The sequence below is a fragment of the Pan troglodytes genome, chromosome 2 (assembly GCF_028858775.2).
Source record: "Pan troglodytes isolate AG18354 chromosome 2, NHGRI_mPanTro3-v2.0_pri, whole genome shotgun sequence".
Taxonomy (NCBI): Eukaryota; Metazoa; Chordata; class Mammalia; order Primates; family Hominidae; genus Pan; species Pan troglodytes.
Window position 1 is genome coordinate 103,390,714 of NC_086015.1, and position 13,142 is coordinate 103,403,855.

At 38.5% G+C, this 13,142-nt stretch overlaps 2 protein-coding genes across 11 annotated transcripts in view; one reads left to right on the forward strand and one right to left on the reverse strand.

Moving 5' to 3' along the window:
* Positions 1–13,142, forward strand: part of CMSS1 (cms1 ribosomal small subunit homolog) — a 361,500-nt gene that overhangs the window by 252,752 nt on the left and 95,606 nt on the right. For 2 of the 10 annotated variants that reach the window (XM_063806051.1, XM_063806054.1), the window contains exon 3: positions 12,656–12,806. The exons of the other annotated variants lie outside the window; for them this stretch is intronic. The gene's annotated coding sequence lies outside the window, so the exon portion shown is untranslated. The remainder of the gene's footprint in view (positions 1–12,655; positions 12,807–13,142) is intronic. 10 annotated transcript variants of the gene reach the window in all.
* Positions 1–13,142, reverse strand: part of FILIP1L (filamin A interacting protein 1 like) — a 287,583-nt gene that overhangs the window by 242,925 nt on the left and 31,516 nt on the right. The window lies entirely within an intron of this gene.

Consider the following 13,142-nt stretch of genomic DNA (forward strand, 5'->3'; position numbering starts at 1 on the left):
GAGAAATAGAGGACTCACACTATCCAGTTCATTTTGTTGGAAACTTAAAAAAAAAAAAAATCTGGTTTGATAGGGTAATTCAAGTCTATGGTACATTAAGATATTTTTCTCTTTTTTTTCCTTCTTATTTCAAACATAATTCTTAACTTGTTTGATCCTCAAATAAAAAACTCATGCATTAAAAATTAACAGTATTTGATTAAGGATGTACACATGGCACTGTCATAAGGTATGCAGAAAGAGGCCGTGGATTTGGACAGTGACACCAAACAGCCAACATGAAGTGCTCTGTACTCATTCCTGTTACGGCCAGAGCATGATTCTGAACTCCTTTAATGTGAGAAACACTGAATATCATCCTTAGATAGTTAATTGAAGTTAGGTTTTGTGGGGAGGTCAGTTGTTTCTCCCTTGCAAGTTTGTGGGGAAAATTGATCACCGTAATACTTGAAAGAGTGTGATTAGAGTAAAATTAATAGAGATATCTGAAATGATTGTTTGATCTCTTCTAACCAATGAAATTTTAAAGAAAATTTTATACTAGTGCCAATTTTGAGTACTCTGTTTTACTTAGGACTTGAGTATTAAATAATGTTGATTTATTCTCCCCATCAGTTTAGTTTTCAACTTAAATACATTTTAAGGTATAAAACTTACAGATAAACCTTGTGCCAATTTAAGTGGATGTATGGGGTTGTAATAAGATACTGCCCATCCCCATCAAAAGTTGTCTATGAATAAAGACTTCATATCATCGTGGGTTTTTTTTTGTTGTTGTTGTTTTTCTTTTTTTGAGACGGAGTTTCACTCTTTTGACCCACGCTGGAGTGCAGTGGCGCGATCTCGGCTCACTGCAACCTCCACCTCCCGGGTTCAAGCAGTTCTCCTGCCTCAGCCTCCCAAGTAGCTGAGATTAAAGGCATGTGCCACCATGCCTGGCTAATTTTGTATTTTTAGTAGAGACCGGGTCTCACCATGTTGGCCAGGATAGTCACGAACTCCTGACTTCGGGCGATCTGCCTGCCTTGACCTCCCAAATTGCTAGGATTATAGGCATGAGCCACCGCGCCTGGCCTGTGGTTTTCTTTGTGTATGATTTTCCTTATTAAATTCTCACTATGTAATGCCCTTTTTTTGTTTTGCTTTTAAGCTGTTCAGTTATACAGAAAAAAATAAGCCAAGTTCTTTTTTTTAAAAGAAAGGGGTTTGTTTGGGTTTGTTTGTTTATTTGTTTGTTTTTAAGAGAAGCTACTCTCTCTCTTTTTTTTTTTTTTTTGGATGGATTAGCATTTCCAAACTTTCTTTTTAAGTTCTTATAATTACCCCCTATTTCAGACATATCACTGTCAATTTATGCTGGGGAAGTGGAGAAAAGAAATTAGATTTTATCCTGATTTTCTCTTACTCACTTCATCTCCTGAGAGCTGAATTTGCTACATAACTAGCTGGGTAAGATGGAGAAACTTGTACATCAAGAAGACAGTAAGGGACAGGGACTGTGACCTCCTGTTCTATGGGGAAGAACTGCCTCAGTAATGCTCAGTTCCTGCTGAGACTGCCAGCCTCCCTGTCTTAACTGTAGCCTGGCCTTCACCTGAGAAAGACAGTCAAAGTAGATACTGTTTCCTCTTCCTGAGCCTGCCTGGATTTCAAAGCATTCATTAAAATTTACATGGGAGAAGGGTGGGGGGCAGAGTACAGAATAGCCCAAGGGTGTGGGTCTTCTGTCCTACTGGTTCCAGTCAGAGCCAAGCCCCATTTTTGATGTCCTCGGGCCAGTGTTGGAAGTCAACTTCTGGACACATCTTTATCCTGGACAGATCTTCCTTGGTCCATTCTTAGGTCTTTCTTTTATTCTGCTCCATAATTGCTCTTTCCTGGCCAAGACTGCTCCTCCCCAAATGATCCTTGTCTGGCTCTACCTCCTGACTTTTCACCTCTTATTGTCTTCTTCCTGCCCTGGTCTCTTTTCCTGTCAGCTCTCAAGGCTTACACTTATTGGGCACCCAACTTCATTATTTCCCAGGTGTGAACCAGTGACCCATCAACCAGGTGTCTTCAGGGGGACTTTGCCATATCAGCTCATTACATTTTTACAATTTGGTGTCTTGATCAGCAGACTGAAACTGAAATATAGGGAACTCTCTCATCTGCAGCAGTTCAGAGGACCAGTTGTCTCCGTGGCAAAGTAATTAGCACATTAGGATAAAACTGTCATCTTTGATGGACTTAAAACTGTCATTCTTCCAGAAGAGAAAGATGGACTCATCACCCACTTGAGCGTTACATGGACCATATTTTAAGACCAAACACTAGGCAATAAGCTGTGAACTAAAGGTCTACTGATCTTGGCCACTGCAAATCTCATGTGCCAAAATCTTTCAGCTCTATCTCCCCAAGCCCAAACCCAAGGATTATTCAGTCAGAAATAGAATGTGTGTAAAATTGATAGGAGATAATTTTCTCATTGGCCTCCTGCCCTAGTTCATTCTGTGCATTTCCAAATCTGGGCTCAAACTTGAACATGGCTCTGAGAGCTCTCCTTGATTCAGGCTTGGAGCTCAAGTAACAGAGTTGTCTCTGGCTGACTTCCTGGATTCCCCCCTTTCTAGATGGCCCTTGATGGTGCCTGATTTTCTCTTATGACTGATTTCATCAACTGAGGCATTTGCAGTGGTGCAATATCTTGCATTACTTTGTAAAGTTGTGACACCTTCTCTGGCATCCAATTCCAGCATTTTAACTGTCAACCGACCATCGCACCCCACCTCCAATCCCCAGCTGGTACAGTCTTCTTTGCAACAATTAGGAAATCTTTATTGCCTTCCAGAAATATGGGATTGCTTGAACACAGCTGAAATACAGATTATGTACTGGACAGAGGTGATGAGGACTTATCACCTGACCTCACTTGATAATGTATAGTTATTTAATTGGGACAGGTTGCTAAAGAACAGAGGTTCTCAAATTCTAGGGACTCATGAGTCACTTCAATACAAGAAATAATCCTCTCCTTCCCCCATAAACTACCTACCCACTTCCTCTAACTTGTCACTGAAAACCTCGCCAGAAGAGTGACCACTGAGGCTGCTTTTGTCACAGGGTAGGGAGAATAATGATGATAGCATATGTTTGAAGAGCACTTTTTTAAAGTTTTTTTTTACATCCACTTCCTTAATATATATCTTGATTAATATCAGAGGCAAAGCATAATTAGTTTATGTGTATGTTCATAATAAAATGGAAACCATCATGTTTCTTTCATCTGCCCACCACTTTTTAAGAATGCTGTTATATTATAGAACAGGGGAGAACTAGTACCAGGAGTCACAAATTATAGCCTGTGGGCCAAATCTGGTCTGCCACCTGTTTTTATAAATAAAGTTTTATTGGAACTCCACCATACTCATTTATTTATATATTATCTGACTATTTTCATCCTACAACAGAAAAGTTGCGTTCTTGTGACAGAGATTGCATAGCCTACAGAGGCTGAAATATTTACTATCAAGTCCTTCACAAAAAAAGTTTGCTGGCCCAGGACAGCAAAATGAAGCAAGCTGTCCTGTCATGAAAGTATACATTTAAATACAAATGGAGTAAATGTTGTCTGCAGCTTCCTCGAAAAGATTGGGGTAGAGGAGATTGCAGGGAATTGTAGGCTTAGGTCAAGAAAACAGAAATCTTGAGGTTTTCTTGAATCCAAAAAGAAATAAGGAACTTGGGTCCAGGATGCAAGAGAGGGAATTCTATGAGTAAATATCTTCATTTAGCACATTTTGTTAGAGCTCCTCAAAGAAGGCCAGGAAGTTTTTCATGCCAGTAATAAACCTTGAGGAAGCCTAGGAAATAAGCCACTGGTCTGTCTTCTAACATGACAGCCGGTGTTCACTCTACATTCAAATGCAGAGTAGGGTGCGTACCGGGCAAGATCTCCTGTTTGATTCCTCTGTGGGTCTTGTCTGCAGGAGGGCTTTATTAAGAATCTTTCCACTCACTCTTTTTAAGCTTATGTCTCTTTCCTTTTAAAACACCAGAGTTCAACATTCATTACCTTTCTTCCCTTTGATTGCCCACTGAAGTTTTCACAGAGAAAGTAATGGTTTTCCTGTTTCCTTTCAGTGTGGCCATTTTGCACGCCATGGTTCTCCTTCCCTTTTTTCAGTCTTGCATGCAAGTAAAAGCAAGTCGTCTTCTACTGTTAACTGCGGGAAAAGGTTTGTGGGGGCCTTTTTTTCCCCCTCCCTCCTCCACAACTGGAAAATATGAGGCAGATCCTGTTTATGTATGCTGTAACCTCAAAAAGAGCTGATACGCTGTTGTCATTAAAGAAGAATCCCAAGCTGTTTATCCTGCAGTGGAGTCCCAGAGCTCTAAATCTGACAGCCCCCCTGGGCCTCCAGGCACAGACTGTGGAGAGCTCTTCGCTGCTTTCCCAGGCCAGCTCCGAAATGCAAGGCAAAGGTTTCCGTTGCTGAATCCCTACACTCTGGGAACAGACAAGATGTCAATGTTGTGGCTTTATTAAAAATCAGAGGCTTTCTTCCCTTGTATTAACTTGTTCTTTGAAATCTGTTTTCCAGAGGCCTTTTCTACTCTAAAATGTAACTTGAATACCCATCTTTCTGCTACATTTTTCTCTGTGGGTCTCTTATCATGTTCCAGAAATCATTTTGCAAATTTATTCTATAGCCAGTATGTTTGGCAAAATTATAATAAAATAAGCTTTGTTATTTATCTAAAAACTAGTAAAAACTATGCTTAAGAAATACATCTTTCTGTTGCAGTTTGGTTCCCAATGTTTTTTTTAATCTTATTTTCTATGCATGTGCAACATTTGATTTTTTTTTTTTTTTTTTTTTTTTTTTTTTTTGAGACGAAGTCTCGCTCTGTTGTCCAGGCTAGAGTACAATGGCATGATCTTGGCTCACTGCAACCTCTGCCTACTGGGTTCAAGCGATTCTCTTACCTCAGCTTCCAGAGTAGCTTGGATTCCAGGTGCGCACCACCACTCCTGGCTAATTTTTGTCTTTTTAATAGAGACAGGGTTTCGCCGTGTTGGCCAGGCTGGTCTCGAACTCCTGACCTCAAGTGATCCACCAGCCTTATCCTCCCAAAGTGCTGGGATTACAGGCATGAGCCAACATGCCCGGCCTGATTTTCTTTTATAATAATGATTTTTTATAAACCTTTGTTTGTATAAAGCTATTTTAATTGCTTATATTTTTTTAGGATATATTTTATTGGTCTATGTTAGTTCCCTTTGTTTTGGTTTATCCTGGGGTCAAACCCAGATTCTCCCTACAAGGATTACATTAGATAGAGATCATCAAAACCAGAAATGATCAACCTGAAACACTTCCTGGTCAGCTTTTGCTAAAAGAAGATATATCAATGCAATATGATTACCTTTCAAATAATGGACTTCTAATGACACAAGAGAACAATCTAGAGCATGCTAGTTGCTGCCACAGAAATGGATACAGAGACAACCCACAGTCTGGTTCTCATCCTTATGTCCTTTACCCTACAGGAGAGAAGGGCTTATGATAACGAGCAGAGATTCCACTTTTATTTTAGGAAGCTTAGAGGTTAGGAAGACCATAATTTGTTCTTTAAACATCTCTTGCATTTTTATAAGTTCTCTTACCTTCAAAGCTTTATTCGAAGCTTCGGGTTTTTGCTTTTTACTTCGTATCCCAATCTTTGTCTTCTCTTTTCTTTTTCTTTCTTTTTTTTTTTAACTGTCTCCTATACCCACTGATGGCAGACTCTGTTTTCTTTTATCTTCTTTTCCTTATTACACAAGAATTAAATGAAGCAACATCTATAATATAAATTCTCGGAAAAATTACACAACATGGTAATAACTAATTATAAAGGCAATTTATAGATTTGGGGAGAATTTCATCCCACAGTGATAGTAACATCGTTGGACCTGAAACCAGGACCTATTGAAGACTGACCTGGGGCAATTTATCTCTGAGCTTAATTTTCCTTATCTATAAACTTATCTTAAACTCTGCAAGCTTCTTGAGCTAATCCTTCTTGGGTATTAGGATTCGATTCGGGAGAGCTGAGTTGGAGCCTAGAAATCTTCATTTCTGATAAGCTCTCCAGGCAATAGGCCCTCAGACCTCACTCTGAAGACACAAAACTATATAATTTCTAAGATCATTTCCTGCCTAAAATTCTGTGATTCTGAGTCTTCTTTCAACTACATGGCTTTGGGCAAGGCTGATGCTTCCTGGAAATTCGCTGTTTCATCTGCCATATGTATAATTAAGAAATATATTTGTTAGTTATCTTGCCCGGAAAACCCTTAAAAATGTAAACAATAATTTTGATCAGAGTTAAGTACCTCTTTTTGTCACTGCTCAGTGGAGGCTTGTCTGTTTCATTCCTTTAATCTCTCATCATATGCTTATCTCTGTAAATATATTTTTCCCTCTCTAAAGGCCTCTCAGATGCTTTTCATCTTTCTGAAAGAATGTTTAAAGCCAAAGTCCAGGTGCTTACACTTTTGGACTTAATAACTGAACTGTTTTTACTCACCGCTCGCCCAACACCCTTCTTTTTCTTTTATCATTGTCAGCATGTGCTGAGCCCCTCTGATGGACAGCTTCACATCTACTTTATGCTTTGCTATTTCTGTTATATTGCAAAATCCTATCTAATCTGTGGGTTACAATATCTATCTGGTTGCTTTTGACATGCTTTCGAGGTTTCATCCCCACTGAATGTCAGTCTTCTGAGTTATTTTTTCCTGGATACTTGTACTTAATTGTATTTTGCCAGTCTGAACTCACTGTGTACTTTACTGTTCATTTTTCTAATCTCCAGGGATCCATGAATATTGTTTGACTTCACCTCTGTTTCTTCTACCATCTCCACCTTTAGTGCCATGTGAGGAACTTATTAATGTAACGTCTTCTCAGATTTCCAGGTCATTAATAAAGTTGTTTAATAAGATCTTTTATGCAGCCTGGGAATTAGTCAGACTTACTCAGTATTTACAGCTCTGCTATCATTTCTTGCCCACTATTATGTCCTGTGTAGTTAAGGATGCAATAGAGACAAAAATTACTTTTCAAATTACAGTTCCTGCAAGAGATGTCTCTTCCCAGAAGACCCCTTACTGTTCCACATAAGAAATCAAAACTCTCATTTAATTAGAGAGGGCTTTCGGAACAAGGCTGGCCAGGGTACGCTTACATAAGCTTGTTTGCAGATTCCGGTTAGGTCTCCCAAGGTCACAGACAGCTGTGTTTTGCATTTAGCGTCCTTTGAAAGAAGAGTGGATGCTTGGATAGCTTGTACTTGACATGCAAAGAACTTAGGAACTGCATACTTTCACATGTTGCTCGTAGGTTCCAAGCAAATGGGAACACACCATCATGCAGAAACTCTCTATCTGCCGTTATCCTGTGAGCTCCTAATCAGTGATGCATGGTGTTCTTAAGAAGTAGACTCAGGCAACAGCCAAAGTCATTTCTTTCTGTTACAATCTGAGAAGCAAGTATGTTTGTACTTCACTGAGAGTGTTTCAGGACAGCAACCAGTTTAAAAATAAGAGTAGTTAAACATAAAAAAGGTGGTTAGCTATTAAGCCATGGCTGGATTTTATAGCACAAAAAGTTAATGCAAGGCAGTGTGTATTTAAGATAAGGAGGATTTAAGGAAATGGAGAGGAGAGAAGAGTAACATTCCAGGTAAAGGAATTACAAGATAGCCTTCATCCCCACAAGAATTAACATAGAAAGTAAAACAGTACAGAATGAGATAAATTCAGTAAAAATAATAAGGAATTGGCTTTGCCCAGTGGCTCACACCTATAATCACAGTGAGGTGGGACAATGAATTGAGCCTAGTAGTTCAAGACCAGCCTGGGCAACATGGCAAGACCCTGTCTCTACAAGAAATAAAAAAATTAGCCAAGCATGGCTGTGCATGTCTGTGGTCCCGCTACTGGGAGGCTGAGACAGGAGGATCACTTGAGCCCAGGAGGTAGAGGCTATAGTAAGCTGTGTTCACATCACTACCCTCCAACCTGGGTGACAGAATAAGACCCTGTCTCAAAAAAAATAAGAATAATAAGGAATTATTAAAATAGAAATTTAGGACACCCAGTTTCACTTACTCAGACTCTAAAATGGAATGTCAGTAGTTTAACAGCCAGCTAAAACATTATTAATTGTACTAACAATATTGAGTTATCCTATTTATAAGTTAGAATTGGGCTTGCTTTAAAAAAAAAAGATAATATATGCTGGTTTGATAAAAATTTCATGTCAGTATTTTAGTATACAAACATCATATTGGTGCTAATATATTTGGTCCCATTCCTCAGAACAACTAAAGAAAAGTAAATTAACTTTTCAAAGTGTTGAAGTATATAGGAGGGAAAGTAACAGTAGTTATTGAAATAAAACACCCTCTAGAAATGCGCCCTTGCATTTTAGCCAATAATTGATAAATCCTGAGAAAATGTAGAACTTTGCCTAATTTTTTTTTGTTACAGTTCTTACATGTAGAACGATGACATAACACATATGTAATATAAAACATAATGGTTGTCTTAATTCTCTATTGCTACATAGCAAACCACTCCAAAATGTAGTCGTTTAAAACAGCAATAATTTATTTTTTATTGACTAGGTCAAGGGTGTCCAATCTTTGACTTCCCTGGGCCACATTGCAAGAATTGTCTTGGGCCACACGTAAAATACACCAACACTAGCGATAGCTGATGAGGTAAAGAAAAAAAAAAAATTGGCCTGGCATAGTGGCTCGCGCCTGTAATCCCAGCACTTTGGGAGGCCGAGGCAGGCAGATCACTTGAAGTCAGGAGTTCAAGACCAGCCTAGCCAACATGGCGAAACCCCATCTTTACTAAAAATACAAAAATTAGCGGAGCATCATGGCGGGTGCCTGTAATCCAAGCTACTCGGGAGGCTAAGGCCGGAAAATCCCTTGAACCTGGGAGGTGGAGGCTGTGGTGAGCCGAGATCACACCACTGCACTCCAGCCTGAGCGACAGAGTGGGACTCCATATCAAAAAAAATGAAAAAAAAGATTGCAAAAAACCTCATAATATTTTAAGAAAGTTTACTAATTTGTGTTGGGCCACATTCAAAGCTGTCCTGGGCCACATGTGGCCCACGTTGGACAAGCTTGGACTAGGTTCAACTAGATGGCTCTCTTTTCCAAATGAGGTGGGCAAGACCTCTGCAATAGCATTCAGCTGAGGCTGAAATGTACAAAATGACCCCTCATAATCCAGGGCCTCTCTCCCCAGTCCTCTCAGCGTTAGCAGTCTTTTACAGTCTTTACAGCATGGTGACTGGCTTACAAGAATGCAAAGGTGAGAGTCGCCAGGCCATTTTGAGGCTTGTTTATACCCCAAAGTGGTAAAGAGTTATTATCGATGCTTTCTGTTGGTCAAAGTATTCAAAAAGCCAGCCTAGATTCAAGGTAGAGGAAATAGCCTTCACTTCTTGACAGGATGGATGGCAAAGAATTTGTAACCATCTTTAATTTCCATATAGTTGCTTAGTAAATATTTGTTGACTGATAGTATGAATATTGCATTTGAACTTCTTTATGTCCTTGGTTGCACTGAAGTGATGTTTATGTTATTATTTTGTGGTAGAGTTTACTTCATAGTTCATGAAAAATCAAAAGAGTTATTTTATCATGTCAGCAAAAAAGTAGATTTTTTATTTTTGAATAGATACAGTCAGTGTCACTTTTGATTATTAAAAATCTTTGTAAGGGTGTGGAATCAGAATCCTCTTTCAAATCCTTCTGATTTTCAATTCATTGTGAGGTTCCATTATTTTATGTGAGATTATATGAATGCCCCAAACATTAGATACCTGTATTCACACTTTAGAACAAAAATTAATCCCACAGCAAATCCCAGATTTGGGGAGTTACTACCGTTTTACAATTTCTATGCCTCATTACTCTCATGATAACCTAAAAAAAAAAAAATCAAGATTTGATATCTCTATTATTTAAAAAATAACTAAGATAAAATAAACATAGATGTTGGGATTTTTTCTTTTTATTAAAGTTTAAATAATGCATATATGGGTAATGTAACCTCTAACAAAGGTTTTCATGGCATATTGAGAAACAGAGTGGCTTGGAGTGGCTAGATCAAGCAACTCAGAATTCACCATATGAGAAATTAAATGCTTCACAAAATTAACGGTGTCAACACTGGGTCTTCTGCACCCTCTTTTAACTTTTACTCCATCCCTCTGCTGAAATAAGCTATTTTTCTTTTCTTTAATTAATAAAAAATTAAAATTTTCTATTTTTTTAATAGAGACGGGGATCTCGCCATATTGCCCAGGCTAGTCTCAAACTCCTGAGCTCAACCATCCACCTGCCTTGGCCTCCCAAAGTATTGGGATTACAAGCATGAACCACTGCACCCGGCCATCATTTTTCTTAAAGCTCTCATAACCTAGCTAAGAGGGGGAAAAAAAAATTTAATAACTCTAAGGTTCTGACTCTCCCTGAACAAACTATCCCTTTACAGAGGGTTTCTCAGACTTTAGTGAGCATAACAATCACCCAGGGAACATGTTAAAATGTAGATTTTGGGGAGTACCCTAGACAATTTCAATTTTATAGTAAGAGATGGGGCCCAGGATCTGAATTTAGTACCTGGGGCAATGCAGGTATAGGTGATCTGTGGACCACATTTTGAGAAATCCAGCTTAGATTTTCTCCTGCCAGTCTCAGAAAGGCTGAAACTGGTTAGGTATGAAGGAGTGATGCCTTGTTCTGTTCTCCCGATAGCAAGAGGCAGTGGGGATGGCAGAAAGACTTAATGTGGGTTCGTCACATGATTAGAATCGATGCCATTTCTTGGTCATATCAGCTAATTCTTTATTTGCATTGGAACTGGAAGGCTTGTGAGAATAGATATGGAATGTTTCACCAGTCATTTATTAACCAAATAAGGCAAGGACTGCCTTTTCTTGCATAGTCCTATTTTAGGATGGATGTGTACACTTTTCCTGCCATGGTTACCAAAGCAATCCCTTTGAAACCAGCCCATGGTTCTGTCCTAAAGGATGAGTTGAGAGTATTAATTGGTTTTAGGTCTGTGTTTGCAGAAGATAAAAAGGAGTCATGTATTTATGTCATTATTTATTCAAGAACTATCTGTTGAGCATCTTGTGTAATGAAGGTGTTATTTTAGACACTCTCAACAGCCAATGTTATATCCATTAGTCTTGCTGATATTTCTAGCCCCCTTATTTGATGAGCCTTAATTTTTGAAAAGAATTGCAGCACTTCAGACCACCTCCATGGTTCATAATCCTCTCTCAAGATGGAACTTCACCGAAGCCACCCAAGAGTCCTTCTAATCTTCACATTTTCAAGAGATAAATCATCTTTTATCTCTTTTTTTGTCAGCAATAAAAATGGAGAACAAATCACCTTTCATATAAAACAAATTATATACCATGGTTTATTATTATCCAGCAGATACACTGATGGTCAGTTTATGCTTTTGGAAACCCAGCAGGATTCTTTGAAAGCCCACTGTCATACTCTTAAGCAAATTTTAATCTTGTCTGTCAATGCTAGTCTCTTAGAGGAATCTGATTATACTCGACAACCCTTATCTTCCATGTATACTTATGTAGAAAGATCTCTCTGTGGATAGCTCAGGGATTAACGACTCATGAAGATTCTTTGGTTGGGAATAACATTGTGTAGTTTGGCCTCTGCACCCTAATTGTTGCCTCCTTGAAGTCTGCATGCCAGTATAGTGTGATTTTATGAGAGTAACAGTCATGAAAAGTTCTCTAAGAAGGGATTTTTAAAAATATATCCATCAATACAGGTAAATAGTAAATGTTACAATGATACATCACATCTTTTTATTATTTTTATTATCAATGTCTTTTCTTAGTTGTTTTAGAGCCAGGTTTCTCCTTCTGTTCTGGGTCTTAGTTGCAGAGGGCTGTCCTGTGCATTGTAGGATGTTTAGCAGCATCCTTGGCCTCTACCATGCCAGTAGCACCCTCCGAGTTGTGACAATTAAAAATGTCTCCATACACTGTCAGATGTCTTCCCAAGATAACATTGCCTTCAATTGCTGTTTTAGAGTAGGAGGTATGGCATATTTAGACTTATAGGCTATCTGAGGAAAAACTGTTCCAGTATCTTATGATATTCTCTCCCCATCTTCCAAAAAGTGCTACATGAGCCTCTGAAAATACTGGCATGTTCCTAGACATTTTTAGTTCAGTTCAGTCTTTAAAATGAAATTGCAAAATACAAACAACTCTTTATTTTCCCATTATGTTGTTTATAACAAACCAAGAACATTATTGCTAAAGAGTCATATATCATGAAGTGTGCTGCATAGAATTCATAGAATAGAATCTGTTTAACATACTGACCTAAGCTGCACATGTAAAAAGTAAATACTACTTATTACTCATATAATTCATAGGCAAGAATTTACAAATACAGTATAGCAAAAACTTAAAAGGAACTCCTCTGTACTGCTGGGGAGGGAGGTCAAAATTTTTTGTCATCACAGATAAGAAAACTCACTGTTAGCATAACTTACAGCTTTAAGACTGGTAGTTAGTTAATGGTTTCTATTTTCTTCTATCAGTGAGAAATTATTCGTTTCCAGGAATCTCTTGGAGAAGACAGCCCTTAATATCTGAGTGAGGAATGAGCCAGCTTTGAAGACCCTAAACAGCAGCATGGCATTCATATTTCTGGTCAGAAGAATGCAGCTCTGGGAAACAGGGTCCCACAGGGTAACTATTTTTTGATTATAGTCGAGCTCCAACAAATTTTATTTAGGAAGCCTTTATAGATGCCACACAAACACACCCATTTTTTATACCCTTACTTAAATTTATTGTTACATGTTTCTGTTTCTGTGAGGTCCATACATGTCACAAAATCTGTTTTTCAGCATGGTACTCATAGACTTACCTTCGTTGACTTAAGACACCACCTAGTTTGAAGAGATATAATTCACCCCTTGGGTTTATTTTGTGAGAATGGCCTATTGTACATTCCACAATCTGTAGAATTAGCTTGCCTGTGGTTTTGAAAAAAGAACAAATTGAGAACTCTTGCCCTGGTGG